Raw genomic sequence first — 19,687 nt, 5'->3', positions numbered from 1 at the left:
CTCGCGGAGCAGCGGTGAGAGTTAAGCGAATTGGTAATAGTTCAGCGCGTGGTTCGTAGTAAACGCTCAGCAAAATGTTAAACTGCCGTATTTGTTGTTATTCTTCCTGTTTCTTCATAGTCTGTACTCCCGTGCGGGGGGTGGGGAAGCGAGGGAGCGCTCATCGCACCAGAAGGCTTGTTTGGAGGTGCGCGCCCCGCCGAGGTGCAGGCGGCACCGCTGCCAGGGCACACCCCGGCTCCCGGGCCCTCGGTGACTGTGACGGGCCGAGACTACGGCTGGCCTCCTGCTCGAGTGGCCAACCCGGGGCGCGCGCGCTGCCGGCCCCGGGTACTTGACAGTTTTCACCTCTCCTGCCTCCCGGGCACTAGAGGCCATGTGTGCTCAAAGTCGGGCGTCCCGGTTTCGGAAGCGCGAGGGCCACTTGGCGGTCCCCGCCCCCACCCCCCGCCCCGGCCCGGGCCCACCCTCGCCGCGCGCTGGCGGTGGGGGAGGAGTTCTGCTCGGACCCTACACACGGTCCTAGCCCCAGCTCCCCCCCGCCTCCCGCGCAGGCGCCGCCGGGGCCACCCCCGCCGCCATGTTTCCCCCGCCCGCGCGCTCCCTCCCCCCGCCCCCCTCCCCTCCTTAACCGGGCTCCCGCCCCCTCTCTCTTCCCCCCCCCCCCCACCCCCCGGTGAGGTCAGGCGGAGGCTCTGCCGCTGCGGCCGCAGCAGCTCAGCTCCCATTCCGGGGAAGCCTGGAACGGGGACTTTCGAAAATAAGTGGAGCGGCGTTCGGGTTAGGGTCCGCGCTCTCCTCCTGCGCGACGGCGAAGTGACCGGGGCGAGCAGGGGGTGCGGAGGTGCGGGGGCTGGTGTCTCGCAGCCGGACGGAGCCCCGGCTGCGCCGCGCGACTCGCTCTCTGGCCCTCCGAGCGCAGCAGCGGGCTGACGGGCGGCGGGACGCGGGGACGCGGCAAACAAGGTGAGGCAGGGTCCTGAAGTCGCAGGGGCTCCATCAGCCACCTCCCCGCCTCCGGGACCCGGCGCGGCGAGGCGGTGCGGGGTAAGGAGTTGCGATCTGCACCAGGGGCGCAGGGACAGGGGACCAGCTGGGCTCTTTGCACGCCCCCCACCCCCCTTCTTTTTCTCTCGCGTGCGGGTGCGCGCTCATCCCTGCACCTTCTCATCCCTACCTCCCGGACTCGCTGGCTCCGCCAGACGCCTGGCTTCTTTCAGGACTCCCCCCCCCCCCCCTCCCCGAACCCAGTTTTCCTTTGCTTCTTTGTTATCCCTCCAAGATCTTCTCGTTCGGGCTTCCCTGTCGCTGCCCTGACGGTCTGGGGTCCCTCTGCTCGCCTCGGCCCCACTGTCTCTTGCCCTCTAACAGTTTCTGGTTTCTGCCTCGCAACCCATCCCTCCCTCAGAATCTTCTAACTTGGGAGGCTTCGCTGCCGGCTCCCGAGTCAGGAGCACACTCGGCTTCCTCGAAGCTTTTAACTCCGCTCCGAACGTCTTCATCTCTGGATGTCTTGGCTTCTTTGGTTTAATCACAGTTGACTAATGGTTTTCTTGGAAGCTTACGGTCTAGCCTACGGCTAACCGAAATTGATGGGAATGATCCTCTAGTATATATTAGCTAAGGAACTCAAAAGTTTCTTTCTAGGTTTCAATAACTTACTCCAAGAACCACAGCCACTTGAAATGTATGTTATGTATGTCCGTGTGTATGTTTGTGTGCGATCCTAGCACATGGCCCTATATCTGATTCTTCCTCCACTGCTGAGCAGGCCTGAGAAAGAGGAGAGAGAGAGTGGGTGGGACGTTTGATGCCTGCTTCCATTTCTTCATCTGCAAACCGGGATGTTCATCTTTTATTGTACTCAGGGAGGATTCTGGTGGTTTGGGGTAGTCCTTCAAGTTAGTGTAGGCTGTTTACTAAGCACATTGGATGGGAACTGAGGGAATCTGGGGTTTAAAACGGCCTCTGTTGGGAGGGGCACCTGCTTTTAATTTTTTTTTTTTTTTAAAGAAGTCAGAGTTCCTTACTGCACATCTCCTATTTGTATAAGCCATCAAGAAGCAGCGTTTACAAACCAGGTGGTTAAAAAAGAGACTCCTTTTCTGTGGGCTGGAGATTAGTTCACTTAAGTTGATTTCACACAGTACCACGTATTTTCTCTGCGATGTCGCCTTCCCCCCCCCCCCCATGCAGTTGCCCCAGCAGCTCCCATACTGAAGCTTTTACTCACTTGCAGGCTGGAATTAGTGTGCGAAGAAAATTGAATGGAGAAGCTGAGAGTGGAGGCAGATACAGTGAATTAGCACATACTGACGTTTGCGGCTGTGTTTTGGAAATGGGCTATATCTAGTGCTCACATTTGAGACCAGAAAAGTGAAATAATCAGCCTAGCAGTTATGACATCTTTTTACGTTTACAAAGGTTACCTCCTTCGATTGCAAGTTGTTATAAATACCCTTATACTTAGAATCTAGAATTGTTTGCTGGATGTGTGATCAGGCATGGCCCTGGACATAACATAACCTGCGTTAACGGGCGGGGATCTCAGAAGAAACAGTTGCTAAAGAAGGTAAGGGCTACATTTCACTGCCCTGGGAGCACTCGTTTTGCCAGTGAGACCATGAATGTAGTTTCTGCTGCAACATCAAATGATGTATTTAGAAAATAGATAAATAAGAGCCTCAGTTTCCCCCCACTTTTAAAATCTGCACATTTAGAAGCACACTTTGAAAAGCGTGGTGTGACTATACAGAGTTTGAACTTGATGTTCTGACAAAAGCAGTTTCTAGAAGAATAGTAAAGGCCATTGATTATCAGTTTAGCTAGATGGATTGCAGATGATTTGTAGTTTCTCTCATTTGGTAAGTTCCTGACTTTTATTTAAGAAAATGGGATGTGGTAGGGAAAGAGGATTTATATTAATTGGGCCAATCGCCTAAATCTGTAATTTTCTTGGCAACCCATTCTGGAAAGACATACTAACTTGCAAACTGTTTCAAGGAAAATAGTTTGTATCATTATGTTATTTTTTTCCTTTTGTGATTATTAATACTAAATCTAAGCTAAGATTGCCACCCACATGAACTACTTATGTTTGCCAGAAAAAAAAAGAAAGTTGGATATGAGTTCGTCTTAAACATTTTGCTGTGAATCTTTTCACTATGTATTTGATAAACCCACCTGGTATACTCACAGCTTCTCAGACTGGATGTTCCTGATGTTACTAAACATAACTGTAGTTTGCTGTGGAATTGCCGCCTTTTTCATTTTCTTTACATTTTACATTACTTCTCATGTAATTTGACTTGCAGTAGTGAAATGAGACTAACCGATTTTCAAATTGTTTGATTTTGATGTTTAATAAACTACTGTAACCTCGTCAAAGTATTTTTTCTTAAATCCGTTGCTTGGAACGGATCTATTTTTGCTGCCGTGAGATAACTCAACAATTTGCCAGGCATCATCAGATTTCAGAAAATTTAGAAAGATTATGGAAAAATGAACAGCCCTAAAGAAAACATCTCAAAATGGGGGGGGGGGAGGCTTTTTTTTCCAAGGTGCTGGCATTCATATCAATCAGATTTTAAATATATTGTTCATTCATTTAGTAATTTATTTTACAGTATTTGTTGAACACCTTCCATATGCCGAGACCCTCTACTGGGCATGAGGCCCTGTGTTACTATTATTTTTTAAATGTGTATTTATTTATTTTTGAGAGAGAGACAGAGACAGAGGTAGAGCACAAGCAGGGAGAGGGGCAGAGAGACAGGGAGACACAGAATCCGAAGCAAGCTCCAGGCTCTGAGCTGTCAGCACAGAGCCCGACGTGGGGCTCGAACCCATGGACCGTGAGATCATGACCTGAGCTGAATGAAGTCAGATACTTAACCAACTGAGCCACCCAGGTGCCCCGAGGGCCAGTATTATTACAAGGCATGATCCTTGCCCTTGTGCAGTCTCACAGAAGCTATAGTCCACCCAAGGATATAGACAATAAACGAGTAAACAAATGAAGAAGATCCTTACAGATTGTAGGAAGAACAATGAAGGAAATAAGTAACAAAATGTGACATGGAGAATTGGGAAGGGCTTATTTGGCAAGCGTGGTCAGGACAGGTCTCTTAGCGGCAAAGGTGACCTTTGAACAGAGACCTCAGAGAAGAGGGAATAAACCTACCTTGTGAAGAGCAGAGACCAGAGTAAGCCAAGGCCTTGAGGCAGGAAAATAGACTTCAGGGTGTTTGAGGAGCAGAAAGCAAGCCAGGATGGCTGGACCCAATGAGATGGGGTGGGAGGAGTTGTTAAAGGTGTTCCAGAGGCTAAAGGGAGTCAGATCATAATACCAGGCCTGGAAATTCTGAGATAGAATTTGGGTTTGATGCTCAGAAGAAGGGGAAGCCATTGAAGAGTGTTTATTAACTACTTTTCTGTGGGAGGTCATTGACTGGGAAAAAAATTACTCAGTGGGAATAAATAAAAATGTGTTTTGCAGAGGCTGTCTAGCTACTCAGGTGTTGCCATTAAGACCTGAGAATGAAAAGCTTTGTTTGATATGTATGCTGCATAAATACAGCATACATATAAATTCAGTTCTTCCACTCTGTTTAGATAAGGGGATAGGGGACCGGGAGGTGAATGTGTTGAAAAGCAGTTTACTTTCCACTGTCATATTGTCACCTGTGCCCAGAGGTAAGCTCTCACCCGCTTTATTAAAAATCAGATCATTGTTCAACCCAAGAATTTGTTTTCCAAAGAACGAGGTTTTATTTTCTCATAGAAATATGTTTCCTTTGGAAGGTTGGAAGTTTCATTTGAACGGGAAACAATACTTAGGTTTTAGAAATGGCATTTGAGATTTTTAGAGGAGTTTGCCATTTTCCTTTACTTGTTGCCTTCTCCAGAGTTTTCTTTCTTTTTTTTTTTTTTAAGATTTTTAAAAAAAGTTTTTATTTATTTATTTAAGTAATCTCTACACCCAACATGGGGCTCCAATTCACAACCCCGAGATCAAGAGTCGCCTGCTCTTCTGACTGAGCCAGCCAGGTGCCCCTCTCCAGAGTTTTTAAATCACCATTCTTTAAGAGATTAGGGTTATTCTATTCATGCTTAAATTCATTTAGATTTATGGGGTGCCTGGGTGGCTCAGTTGGTTAGGCGTCCAACTCTTCATTTCAGCTCAGGTCAGGATCTCACTGTCGTGAGATCAAGCCCCCACGTCAGGTTCCACGCTGAGCGTGGATTAAGATTCTCTCCTTCTCTCTCTGCTCCGCCCCTGCTCTGTACACTCGCATCCTTTCTCTCTCTCTCTCAAAAAAAAAAAAAAATTAGTTTAGATTTGGTATTTATTTTGTGCCCTGAGCTCTTGCTCAAAAGCAATCCAGCTTTGAGGTCTGGTTGGCCCCAAATCAGAATTCAGATGGTCATCGACAGTCCATAGGGGTAGATCTTAATACTATGGGGCAGTAACCTGCAAAATAATCTTCAACAACTCCTGCAGAGTCTACTTCCTATTCCTTAGCTTCGCACTCAAGGATTCTGGACGGTCTGACCCAGGCCTGCTGCCCTACGTGTCCTTATTATTCTCGTACACAAATCCTCTGTGGGTTTCAAGTGATTTTTCTCCAGTTTGGAACTTTTCTGCTTAGCTTTACTCTTGGCATAGAGTAGGTACACAGTGACCACTTGTTGGATGGTTGCCATGCCACCGTCTATTGGAGAAACCGTCTCCTTTCTTCCCTGTCATTGCAAATCCCCACACGCATCAAGAAACAGTTCAAATCCCGTGTCCTATTTTACACCAAACCCACTGACCCGATCTCCAACTCTGGACGTGAATGGTAATCACACACTTGCCTTGGGTGACATAATTGTGTTTATTGGATGCCTGGCTGTCTCCCCACGAGTCTCCGACTTCATGAAGGTGAGCTAGACCTGGCCTGCTTTGCTCATCATTGCATCCTGAACACCTGGCATATGGTACGCCCTCTAGAAATAGTCGTGGAATAGCAAATCGATGGTGCTTGGTGATGTGTCTCCGGTTAGTGTTTTGGATACTTAAATCGTTTAATACTGTTTTACTTTTCCCACGTCTGTCAAGCACCCTCAAGCAGTTTCTGAGAGGTCCCGGAGTACAGTTGTTGCGAGCACAAGCCCTGGGGCAGGACTGTCTTATGTTCCAGTTTGGGCTGGGAGACTTCACTAGCTGTGGGACACTGGCCGGGTCGGTTACTCTTGTATTTCTCATCTGTAAGATAAGGGTAACAAAACGTACCTCGCAGGGTGCTTGCAAGGATTAAATGACTTATACCCAAGTCTACAACTTGTTGCTTGCAACAGTTACATTTCAAAAACTCTGAAAACTGACAAAAAGTTTGGTTCGGTGAGTGCCACGCTCACTCAGGTGGTGGCAAAGTCTGACTTGGACTGATACGAGGGTGTTTATAGTCTGTGTTCTACTTAACGTTAATCTTTATTTGGCTTTGCTGCAGAATTAGCCGTGTGTTTACGGGGTAGTGCCTCAGACCCTACTGGGGTATTACGTCGTATGGTATGTGCAGGTTACTGCCGCTCCAAAAGCCTGGGTATTTCTGAATTTGTAAACACATCTGGCACCAAGGGTTTCAGATAAGGGATTGTATACCTTAGAGTAAAGTGCTTAAATCAGCTCGTTGCACATAAGAAGTTGTTGCTGTTGGTGGTGGAGATTAGAGAGGTAAATATACAATTGTCTCCTTCCCAATACCTTTCTCATACCGGTTAGCATGTAAATACATGCTGATTTATTCAGGCAGCAGCTATGAGTAGAGGGCTGGCTGTACAATCCTCATTTTATCATAGGAAAACAGATATGGGTCATGTGATTGAAATGAGCCAAGAACCGGGTCTTTCAATACTCTCTCATCTAGTACCATTAGGAGTATTTATTTTTTTGTTTTTCTTTTGTTATTTAAACCAAAGCATGCTTCTTTAGGGCGAGTCTCTTTGCGGGGGTGGGGGGGAAGGATTGAGTTAAGAACTTATTTAACATGATTCGACACTCCTAACGTTGCAGTTGCTAAATATTTATTGAACTCCTCATGTGTATGGAAATCAGTATTAACAGCAGGAGAAAGGTACAAAACAAATGAGGCATGGTTCCTGGCTTTTAGTAGTTCCCGCACCACGTGTGGTTACATGGAAACAGAGTTGTGCCTTACAATTCTTTCTTTTTCTCTGTAAGTTTGAAACCATTAATACTGAAGATGTACAAAGGAAAACACAACAGACCACTGAAAACTCATCTTAGTGTCCAGTATATGGAATTGGTTTTTAATACCTTAACTACTCTCTGCCCCCTGAAATGTTATCCCTATATGACATCCCAGCAACTTTCCTTTCTAACTAAATTAAGCAAAATGTAATTTTTTTTTTAAATTTTTTTAACGTTTATTTATTTTTGAGACAGAGAGAGACAGAGCATGAACAGGGGAGGGGCAGAGAGAGGGAGACACAGAATCCGAAACAGGCTCCAGGCTCTGAGCTGTCAGCACAGAGCCCGACGCGGGGCTTGAACTCACGGACCGCGAGATCGTGACCTGAGCCGAAGTCGGCCGCCCAACCGACTGAGCCACCCAGGCGCCCCAGCAAAATGTAATTTTTATTGTTCTTTCTTACCAACATTTGTAAATCATAATTGATATATTGTGCTTGACCTTTTGCCTTTGTGGGCTTGGGAGTAATTCTATGCCTCCAAAGATTTTTCGAGAATGTTCTCGCATTTGAAAACTAGTTCTTCAAACCATTCTGCCAATTCATCCGACAGATATGTTTTAAGTACCTGTTATATTCTAGGCATTGCACTAGTTGAAGCAAATAGAATGTCTGTGAAGTGCTCTTTTCCTCAAACTAGAGTACAGTGGGTATACTGGGTGAGCAGGGCGGTGACATGATAGTGTGCCCCAGGAGCTACAAAATAAAACAGCTTGTGTGTTCTTGAAGAATTGATTTTACATTACACAAAGATTCAGGAGAACATTCGCTGGTAGCTGATTAAAAACGTCTAATGATATTTGAACAAATTCCTGTGTATTGTGCTTTAGAATGCAGTATTCGTATGAAAATTGGAGGTAAAACCCAACTTCAAAGCAAGCCTCTGCCTGTGCAGGGTCAGCTGTGGTAACCCCGGGGGTGACCCTTTGAAAAGCACTGAGGCCACAGGGTGCTGAGTCAGTTCCTTAAGTCAAGTGCGCAGACATTTTCAGAGCCTTCAATTTTCATGATGACCTTCAGGAACGGTAATAGACATTACTTTTTTCAAGGGAACACTCTGGATGTTTGATAGTGGTCTAAGTCTTCGACTGTGTTGAGTCCTAACAGAGTTCCTGATATTGGTGGGAAATAGCTGAGATTGATAGTGAAGGACCTGCCAAAGGACCGATCTTCAGAAGACAGGCTGTTAGAACACAATGACCATGAACTTAAAGCAACATGATTGATGAGGTCAAAGCTTTGTACCATCCTATGAGCGCTTGCCTGTGTCCCTGATTGAAGTTAACCTCTGCTAACTTTAAAGCTGCTTTCATTTACGACACATGCAGGATACAGATTGCTTTGTTAATTGCTGGCTACTGCAGTGTTTTAAGAGTAGGGCAAAGTTGTCGAGGTTCACGTGCTTTGAGGGTAACGGAAGGTTTCTCGAGTTTTAGATGGTTTTGAAAAGGGGTGAGCAATGCATTGGAGGAATGCCTGTTACCAAGCAAATGATTTGATTTGCTCCAAATGAGAAAGATGAAGAAGAGAAAGGCAAGTGGAGAAAAGCGGTGAGCAGAACGGGAGTCAGTCGAACACCGAATCTTTCCACTGATTTTGATTATTGCCGTCCCACTTTCATTGTTGCTGCGCCGCTCCGGTCACAGCCCACAGGGCCTGCTGCCATTGTTGTATTGTTGTGTTACTGCCCTGAGCTCCTAAGGACATGGGTATAGAGGGGTGATTAAGGGATGGTCGTTATATTCTGTGTCAAGTGCTTTTATAGTCTTTTCAGTAAACGGGGATAATAGAGTTGTAGAGTTTGGCTTCTTGGTCCCATTTTATAGAAATGGCCATTCTTTTCTCAAGAACTTCACGTCAACAGTGTTTTCTGTTCTACTACTTAATATATCTCAGTGGGAAGGCAGTAGAAATTGATGGCTGAGATCTTGGGCCCTGGAATCGTAGGCTTGGGTTCAAATCCTGAGTCTGCCTCTTGTCAGTGTGACTTGGGGCAACTCCCTTCATCCCTCTGAGCCATGTATGCCTCCTCTGTAAACATCTCCTCTGATGTTTTAAGGATTACATGAGCTAGTGCATATAAAGTCCTAAGCATAATTCAAGCTACAGAGTAGATGTTCTTTTTTTTTTTAATTTAATTTTATCTTTTAAAACTTATTTTTTGTTTTATTTTTTTATTGTGTGTGTGTGAGAGAGAGAGAGCAGGGGAGGGGCAGAGAGAGAGGGAGAGAGAGAATCCCAAGCAGGCTCCATGTTGTCAGCCCAGAGCCCCATGCAGGGCTAGATCCCACGACCCTGGGATCATGACCTGAGCTGAAACCAAGAGTCGGACGTTTAACGGTTTAACGGTTTAACAGACTGAGCCACCCAGGTGCCCTCCTAGTAGATATTCTTATTATTGACTCTTTCAGTAGATTAATGGCTTAACTAGTTAAAACTTGTGGCATTTGCCATTTATATATGAACCAGAAATGTAAGGGAAAACTGTGTCTTTCCTTTATGTTACCTTAATCCCAGCCGGAGTGATATTTTTTGAATATACATCACTTATTAAATAGTGAACTGACTGGTTAGAAGTAACACTAGTTTTCTGGCAGACAAGAAGGCTTAAGGTAAATGCTTGGTTTATTGCTTAATCAAAGATGGCATCACGCTGAATGCAAGGAGACTATCAATTTTTTAATACGATTGACCTGATATATATTTAAATATGATAGTGGTTACCTTAATAGGATTTAAAAGTTTAATCTTCATTTCGAAGGGAAAGGGAGATGCAGGAAAATGTATACAACAAACAGTGTCCTTTAAACATGAAAACTTTTGGTGTGCTCATAATCAAAGAGGTCATATATTTTCTTGATTTGTCTCTATTCCAGATTTGAAGTCATCACAGAAGAAAATATTGAAATATTTGTAACAGTTAAGCCACTGGGAGGAGGGTTAATTCTGTTTGAATGATGTCTCCTATAGGTTTTGAGTTGTTATGGTTTTCTTAAGCTTTTATTGTAGTTACTCTAGCGACAAATCAAATGATACCTTAGAGATGATACAAGTTCAGTGGCAGTTTTGATAAATGAATGGATAAGTCTAAGTAGATTATTGAGAGCAGCTCCCGGTGTCAGAGGGCTGGCGTAACCTTTTGGGTTGAAGCACGTGAGGTAGTGTCCCCGCATCCCCCGCTTCCAATGTTCTTCGTTTCCCATGTCAGACATATGACAAGACCGTTGATCCTTGGGTGGCCAACTTGGTTGTGGAATGCCATAGGTGTACAGAAGGGAATGAATCGGGAAAGGCATTGTCCAAATCACTGTATATTGACTATATATTTCACAATGATTATTACGATAATGTATATTCACGTGCACTTGAGAAGCCTAGCTCACCGTACTGATGAGATCTATTATGTATTGGCAGTGTTACCTGCATTTACAGATAGACATCGCGATCACCGTCATATTTGAACATGAAACGACAACATTCAAATGTACTTTTAGAAAAATTAGACTTCTGTCCTCAGGGAATAAGCTCAGATGTTAAGAATAATGTCATTTACTTAGAGAGCAACCTTCTTTGGAAGCATGGTTAATTATTATTTACTTCAGTAGTGTGCACAATGAGGTTGAACAACTTGCCGAAGGTAGGTCCCATCGTCTGAGATGGAGCGAAGTAGGAGCAGAACGTAGGACCCTTGGTTTTTTACCAAGTGCTTTTTCCGATAATAATATAAAGAGGGGCTCCTGGGTGGCTCAATTGGTTAAGCATCGGACTTAGGCTCAGGTCATGATCTCATGGTTCGGGAGTTCCAGGCCCTCTCCCTCCCCGTCTCCCTCCCTCTCTCTCCTTCTCTGCCCCTTGTGGGATTCTCTCTCCCTCTCTGCTCCTCGCTCACTTGCACCCTCTCTCAATAAGTAACTAACTAACTAACTTGTTAGCCCAAAGGATTCTTGCACATTTCTCATCTTTCACTTGACAGAGGGAAACCAAGATTTCAGCAGTGGAGATTCTAACCATTATTCGGTACCTGTATAGCTTCTTGCACAATTTGGCAAAGTGAGTTTGGGATTTACTAAAGAATTTACACATTTTTAGCATCATACAGATGTCTTATTTAAACGTTCACGAGCAAAAAGTAATTGTTAAGTAATTATATGTGAAGCATTCTCCTAGGAGGAAGAAAATGTATCCACTGCCCTGAAATACCCTACAGTCCAGCAGGGGCAAGAGAGAACACAAAGCAACTCGGTATGAGTCGATCGATACTGGTACTAATGGTGAAGCAGTAATTACTAAGTTATTATAGCACCCACCACGGGCACGGCACCATTGTAAGTGTTTATATGCATGGACACATTGACACCACACAACAGTGCTATGGAGGCAGGGACTGTCGTTATCCCCATTTTACAGATGAGAAAACTGAGGCACAGGGAAGTTAGATAACTTCCCCCAGAGTTGCACACCTGAGAAGTAGAAGAGCTAGCATGAAAAACTATGCAACCTAGTTTTAGAGTCTGCGTTTTTTTAACCACAATACTTCCTTTTTATTCTACCTCTGACTGATGGGGGGCATTATATAAGAGCCTCGCCGCTAAACCAGGCGCACTAGAAAACATGCTGGAGAAATAAAGAGGAAGGATCAGAGGAGGGTGTTAAAGTTGGCGAGATATTTTGAATAAGGTACTTTTGAAGTGGATCTTTTTGAAGAGCAAAGAAAGCATTCTGAATGTTTTAATGCCCAAAGCTGTGTGCATGTGTGTTGCACGTGTGTGCACAGGTGTGTGTGTGCGTGTGCGTGTGTGTGCGTGTGTGTGCGTGTGTGTGCGTGTTCATTGGGAACCGGAAAAAAAATTGCAAGGGTAAATCAAATTGAGACTCCTTCATAGCCACAGCCAATCACAGCTGTTTTTTGTGTACAACATTAGGCTCCACAAATATGTTCTTGAGAGTACGTAACAACTTTACGGAGCTGTAATTCAACTGCCCTACAATTCCCCCATCTAAAGGGTACAATTCAGTGGTTTTTAGTATCTTCACAGGGTTGGGCAACCATTACCACAATCCATTTTAGAGCACTTTCATCACCCCCAAAAGAGAAATAGGTGTTTTGAAACAAACGTAGCCAGGAAGGGAATGGAAGCCGTGTGCCTGTTGCTAACTGTTTTTCTAGCAAAATGTTCAGAGATCCCTGCTCAGTGTCCCTCAGATCTTATGCTGTTTTTTGTTTTTTGGGGGTTTTGGGGGGTTTTTTTTTTGCAGCGTAGCTCCAAATTATTGCAGGGCGCCGCCTTTTAATTTCATTTTGATCACTGACTAGTCTTTACAGGATTCTGTATTTATCTGATTTTTCAATGCTGACTCCATGATGATTTGTCCATTATGTACTTATCACTAACATATGGATATTAGTACTCCATAACACAGCCAGACTTGTATTTAAGAACAAAAGTGCTAGGGGCGCCTGGGTGGCTCAGTCGGTTGAGCCTCCGATTCTTGATTTTGGCTCAGGTCATGATCTCGTGTGTGTGACAGCACGGACCCTGCTTGGGATTCTCTCTCTCCCTCTCTGTCTGCTCCTCCCCCGTTCATGTTTTCTCTCTCTCTCTCTCTCAAAATAAATTAAAAAAATGAACAAACAAAAACAAAACTGCTAAACTCACTTGTGTGAGTGGCTCCCTCCTTACCTACACTTGCTTCTGTAGTGTGCCAGAGCCAGAGATACTGAGAAATTTTATGTGTACACCCTGGCATTTTTTAATATTTCCAAAGATTGTGCCTGACATGAGTTAGTAGTGGATAGATGGTGGAGATAAAAGTAGCACTTCTTTTTTGGCCGGGATATAGGACCGGGGTGCCGTGTTTTGGAAAATGTCCGATAAAATATAGTCCACGATATCGTGTACAGGGATTGTGAAGAAAATTGGAATTAAAAAAAATATATGAAGAGTTTCACTAAACTCACGCCTCACTAAAATGTAGCCCATTGTTCTAGTCAAGGATGTTTCTGTCCAGTGGGAGTTACCAAACCAGATATCTGTGTGTGGTGCAGGAGAAAGCAGGCTGTTCCCAGTTCTTCATGACAGCGATAAGTTATAGTCAGTGTCAGCTTTCAAGCTAAAGAGTGGCTATTTTCTATTATTAAAATAATTTTGGGATGCCCGAGTGACTCAATTGACTAAGCAGCCAACTTCTCACGGTTTGTGGGATGGAGCCCTGCGTCGGGCTCTGTGCTGACAGCCTGGAGCCTGCTTGAGACTCTCTCTTTCCTCTCTCTCTCTCTGCCTCTCCCCTGCTCACATTCTACGCCCCCCCCCCCCCAATAAATAAGTAAACTTAAAAAAAATCTTTGGACATAATTTGACGTCTTGAAGAACATAGGTGTCTTTTTAATTTTTTTAATTAAGTTTATTTATATTTGAGGGAGAGAGAGAGAACGTGAGCTGGGGAGGGGCAGAGAGAGGGAGACCCAGAATCCGAAGCAGGCTCCAGGCTCTGAGCTGTCAGCACAGAGCCCAACTCGGGGCTCGAACTCACGAGCCGTGAGATCATGACGTGAGCCACAGTCAGATGCTTCACTGACTAAGCTACCCAGGCACCCCAGTAGGTGTCTTTTTAAATGAGTTACTCTTGGATTGGTCGCTTGTTACTTCTGATTTCACCTACTTTTTCTTTCAAAATGATTTTGAAATGTTATTTTATGCTTCCTCAGTACTTTTTTATGCTTATTATGTATTTGGATTGAGTTTCTTTTTAGGGGCCAAAGTAGTTTCATTTGAAGTTAAAGTGACTTGATTCACTCAAAATGATTTGCTGTAAATGTTAAGTGTGTGTGTGTGAATATATGTGTGTGTATGAAATATAGTGTATACATATATACATGTATATATATAACTGAAATGCAGTTGACATACAATATAATATTAGTTTCAGGTGTGCAGCATAGTGATTTACCAATTGTGTACATTAAGAAATGCTCACCACCTGTCACCATACAAGGTTATTACAATACCATTGATTGTATTCCCTTAGCTGTACTTTACATCCCTGTGGCTTATTGATAAATGGAAGTTTGTACCTTTTAATTGCCTTTACCTCTTTTGCCCATCCCCCCAAACCCCTCTCCTTTGGCAACTACCAGATCGTTCTATTTGTGGGTCTGTTTCTGTTTTGTTTGTTTTGTTTTTTAGATTCCACATATAAATACAATCGTATGGTATTTGCCCTTCTTAGTCGGACTTATTTCACTTAACATAATACCCTCTAGGTCCATCCATGTTGTCACAAATGGCAAGATAGCTGACTTTATAGCTGAGTAATATTTCAACACACACTCACACACACACTCCACATCATCCTTACCCGTTCGTCTATCAATGGGTATTCAGGGTGCTTCTGTATCTTGGCTATTGTAAACAATACTACCATAAACATAGAGGTACATACATCTTTTGGAATTAGTGTTTTGGTTTTTTTCGTACCCTGACGTGGAATTACTGGATTGTGTGGTATTTCTATTTTTAATTGTTTGAGGAAGCTCCCTGCTGTTTCCCACCACGGCTGTACCAGTTTGCATTCCCACCAACAGTGGGAAAAACAGAAAAACAGCGCTAAAGCTGATGTCCCAGAGTTTGCTACCTGTGTTTTCTTTTAGGAGATTTATGGTTTCAGGTCTTACGTTTCGGTCTTTAGTCCATTTTGAGTTTATTGTTGTATATGACATAAGAAAGGGGTCTAGTTTCATTCTTTTGCATGTAGCTGTTCAGTTTTCACAACACTATTATGTATTGAAGAGACTGTGTTTTCCCAGTTGTATATGCTTGCCTCCTTTGTCTTAATTAACCTTATAAGCATGGGTTATTCCTGGGCTCTTTATTCTGCTGCATCATTCCTGTGTCTTTTTTTGTGCTTTCTTTGGAAAAATGTCTATTCTTGTGTTCTGCCTAATTTTAATTGGATTATTATTATTATTCCCTTTTTGGGGTATGAGTTTTTTTTTAATTTATTTATTTTGAGAGAGAGAGAGAGAGAGAGAGAGAGAGAGAGAGAGAGAGAGAATTCCAAGCAGGCTCTGTGCTGTCAGTATGGAGCCTGACGTTGGGCTTGATCTCACGAACGATGAGATCATGACCTGAGCTAAAATCAAGTGTCAGGCACTCATCCTACCGAGCCACCCAGATGCCCCTGGGTGTGAATTTTATAAGTTCTTTATATATTTTGGATACTAACCCTTTGTCAGATATGTCATTTGCAAATATCTTTTCCCATTCTGTAGGGGGCCTTTTAGATTTGTTGATTATTTCCTTTGTTTTGCAGAAGATTTTTATTTTCATACCCCAGCTTTGTTCTTTTTTTGTAAGATTGCTTTGGCTATTCTAGGTCTTTTGTGGTTCCTTTCAAATTTTAGGATTATTTGTTTGAGTTTTTTGAAAATTACCTGTGGTATTTTGATAGGGATTGCATTGAATCTGTAGATTGCTTTGGGCAATGTGGATATTTTAACAGTATTAATTCTTTCAATCCATGACCATGGTGTATCTTTCCATTTATTTGTGTTGTCTTCATTTTTTTTTCACCAGTGTCTTATAGTTTTCAGAGTATAGGCCTGTCACCTCCTTGGTTAAATTTGTTCCTAGATATTGTTTTTGATGCAATTGTAAATGGGATTGTTTTCTTAATTTCTCTTTCTGCTGGTTTGTTATTAGTTTATAGAAATGCAACAGATTTCTGCATATCAATTTTGTCTCCTGCAATTTTACTGAATTCATTTATAAGGTCTAATAGATTTTGGTGGAGTCTTTTTGGTTTTCTTTTTATATAGTGTATCATGTCATTTGCAAGTAGGACAGTTTTCCTTCCTTCTTACCACTTTGGTTACTTTTTATTTATTTATTTTTTCTTGTTTGATTGCTGTAACTAGGACTTCCAGTACTACTTTGAATAAAAGTGGCAAGAGTGGAATTCCCTATTTATTCCTGATCTTAGAGGAAAACCTTTCAGCTTTGCACCATTCAGTATGATCTTATCTCCTACTTTGTCATATATGACCTTTTTTTTATGTTGAGATATGTTCACTCTAAACCCACATTGTTGGGGTACCTAGGTGGCTCAGTCAGTTAGGTGTCCAACTTTACCTTGGGTCGTGGTCTTGCCATTTTTGAGTTTGAGCCCTGCATTGGACTCGGTTAGAGTTTGCTTCCGATCCTCTGTCTCCCTCTCTCTCTGCCCCTTTCCCAAGCACATGTTCTCTCTCAACAATAAAATAAAACATTAGAGTTTTTTTTAAATTAAATAAACCCACATTGTTGAGTTTTTGTCTTGAATGAATGTTGGATTTTTCAGATTTTTTTTTCTGCATTTATTGAGATGATCATATGACTTGTATCTTTTATTTTGTTAATGTGGTGTATCACATTGATTGATTTGTAGATATTGAACCATCCTTGCATCCCTGAAATAAATCCTAGTTGTGGTGAATGATCCTTTTAATGTATTGCTTAAGGTCATTGGTTAAAATTTGTTGAGGATTTTTAAATCTATGTTTATCAGGGACATTGTTCTGTAATTTTATTTTTTTGTAGCTTCTTTGTCTGGTTTTGGTATCAGGGTAGTGTTGGCCTCATAGAATGAATTTGGAAGCATTCCTTCCTTTTCTGTTTTCTGGAATTGTTTGAAAAGGATGCGTATTTCTTAGTTTTTAACTCTTTGGTAGAATTCACCTATGAAGCCATCTGGTCCTAGATTTTTATTTGTTGGGAGGTTTTTTTTATTATTGATTCCATTTGTTTATAAGTAATTGATCTATTCAGATTTTCTATTTCTTCCCAATTCAGTCTTGGAGGATCTATGTTTCTAGGACTTTATCCATTTCTTCCAGTTTCTCCCCAGTTTGTTGGTGTGCAAATTTTTGGTTGTAGTCTCGTAATCCTTTGTATTTCTGTGGTATTGGTTGTTACTTCTCCTTCATTTCTGATTTTACTTATTTGAGTCCTTCCCCCCTTTCTTATTTGATGAGTCTGGCTATGCTTTTATCAATCAGTTTTGCTTATCTTTTCAACATTCAAGCTCTTAGTTTTACTGTCTTTTTTTCTGTTGTATTTTTAATCTGTATTTCACTTCTTTCTGTTCTGCTCTTTATTATTTACTTCCTTCTACTCACTTTGGGCCTTTTGTTTCTTCCTCTTTCTAGCTCCTTTAGGTATAAAGTTAGATAGTTGATCTGAGATTTTTCTTGTTTCTTGAGATAGGCCTATATCATTATAAACTTTCTTCTTAGAGCTTTTTTTGCTCTATCTCAAAGCTTTTGAACCATTGTATTTCCATTTCCATTTTCATTTGTCTCCAGGTATTTTCTGATTAACTCTTTGATTTTTTGGTTGACCATTAGTTGTTTAGCCTCCACGTGGTTGTGGGTTTTTTCCAGGTTTTTTTTTCTCATAATTTATATCTTACTTTCATACCACTCTTGTCAGAAAAGATGTTGTATATGATTTCAGTCTTTTAAAATTTATTGAGATTTGTTTTGTGGGCTAACATGTTATCTGTCTATCTTGGAGAATGTTCCATGTCCATTTGAAAAAAATTTGTATTCCGTTTTTGGATGGGATGTTCTGTATATATCTGTTAAGTCCATCTGGTTTCATGTGTCATTCATTGCCACTGTTCCCTTATTGTCTGTGTGGATTGTCATCCACTGATGTAAGTAGAGTGTTAAGCCCACTACTATTGTAGTATTACTGTTAATTTTACCCTTTATGTCTGTTAATATTTGCTTTGCATGTTTTCATGCTGTTATGTTGGGTGCATATATATTTACAATTGTTATATCTTCTTGGATTGAACCTTTTATCATTATGTAATTCCCTCCTTTGTCTCTTGTTACAGTCCTTGTTTGAAAGTGTATTTTGTCTAACAGAAATATTGGTGCCTCAGCTTGTTTTTCGTTCCATTTGTGTGGAGTATCTTTCTTCATCTGTTTGCTCTCAGTCTGTATGTGTTTTTAGTCTGAATTGTGCGTCTTCCAGGCAGCATATAGATGGGTCTTGGTTATGTATCCATCCAGTCGCCCTATGTCTTTTGATTATAGCATTTATTCCATTTACATTTAAAGTAATTATTGGGGGCGCCTGGCTGGCTCAGTTGGTGGAGCGTGTGACTCTTGATCTCAAGTTACTAAGTTCAAGCTCCATATTGGGTGTAAAGGTTACTTAAAGATAAAGTCTTTAAAATAATTAAAAAGAAATAAAGTAACTATCGATAGGTATATACTTATTGCCATTTTGTTACTTGTTTTATGGTTGTTTTTGTAGTTCTTCATTGCTTTCTTCTCTTGCTGTCTTCCCTTGTGATTTGATGATTTTCTGTAGGGTTACATTTGGGTTTTTGTATGTCTATTATAGGTTTTTGTTTTGTGGTTACCATGAGGTTTCTATATAACAGTTGTAAATATATATGCACGTATCCACGTATAAGAGAGTCAGTATTAAGTTGATGGTCACTTAACTGCGAACACATTCTAAACGCACTATATTTTGCCTCCTCCCGTCCACATTTTATGTATATGACACCTTATTTTACATCTTTTCATTTTGTATCTCTCTCTCTCTCTTTCTTAATGCTTATTTATTTATTTATTTAAAAAAAAAATTTTTTTTTAATGTTTATTTATTTTTGAGACAGAGAGAGACAGAGCATGAACGGGGGAGGGTCAGAGAGAGAGAGGAGACACAGAATCGGAAGCAGGCTCCAGGCTCTGAGCTGTCAGCACAGAGCCTGACGCGGGGCTCGAACTCACGGACCGCGAGATCGTGACCTGAGCCGAAGTCGGAAGCTTAACCGACTGAGCCACCCAGGCGCCCCAATGCTTATTTATTTTTGAGAGAGAGAGAGAGAGAGAGAGAGAGAGAGAGGGAGAGACAGCCACGAGCAGGAGAGGGGCAGAGAGAGAGGGAGTCACAGAATCCGAAGCAGGTTCCGAGCTCTGAGCTGTCAGCACAGAGCCTGATGCGGGGTTTGAACTCATGAACTGTGAGGTCATGACCCCAGCCAAAGTCGGAAGCTTACCTGACAGAGCCACCCAGACACCCCTCATTTTGTATATCTCTGAACTAATTTTTGTAGATATAGTTTTACCACCTTTGACTACTCCCTGCTTCCTCCTGTTGTTTGTGGGTTGTGGCTGCTACGGGCTTGCTGATGGGCGGGGCTGGTCCTGCTTTCCAGGACAGGAGTTCCTTAGGAGGTGTGCTTGTCCTGGCCGGGGCTGACTGAAGGGTGTGGTGGAGTGGGTGTCCCTTTGAGGGGGCTGCCCATCTTAACTGAGACTGCTTGACAGATGTGGTGGGATAGAAGGTGCTCTGTGTTTGTGTCTGCCAGGATGGGTGGGTTGAGTGGGTGGGGCCTGGGGCGCATAGTGAGACCAGGAGAGTGGTGGTATTAA

The 19,687-nt window shown here is 42.5% G+C and overlaps 1 protein-coding gene across 2 annotated transcripts in view; it reads left to right on the top strand.

Moving 5' to 3' along the window:
* The first annotated feature begins 699 nt into the window (after positions 1–699).
* KLHL13 (kelch like family member 13) overlaps positions 700–19,687 on the top strand; it is a 199,812-nt gene continuing 180,824 nt past the window's right edge. For both annotated transcript variants that reach the window (XM_042974024.1, XM_042974023.1), the window contains exon 1: positions 700–966. The gene's annotated coding sequence lies outside the window, so the exon portion shown is untranslated. The remainder of the gene's footprint in view (positions 967–19,687) is intronic.

The sequence above is a fragment of the Panthera tigris genome, chromosome X (genome assembly GCF_018350195.1).
Source record: "Panthera tigris isolate Pti1 chromosome X, P.tigris_Pti1_mat1.1, whole genome shotgun sequence".
Taxonomy (NCBI): Eukaryota; Metazoa; Chordata; class Mammalia; order Carnivora; family Felidae; genus Panthera; species Panthera tigris.
Note: the sequence above shows the minus strand (reverse complement) of the source record. Positions and strands in the feature narration are given on the sequence as shown.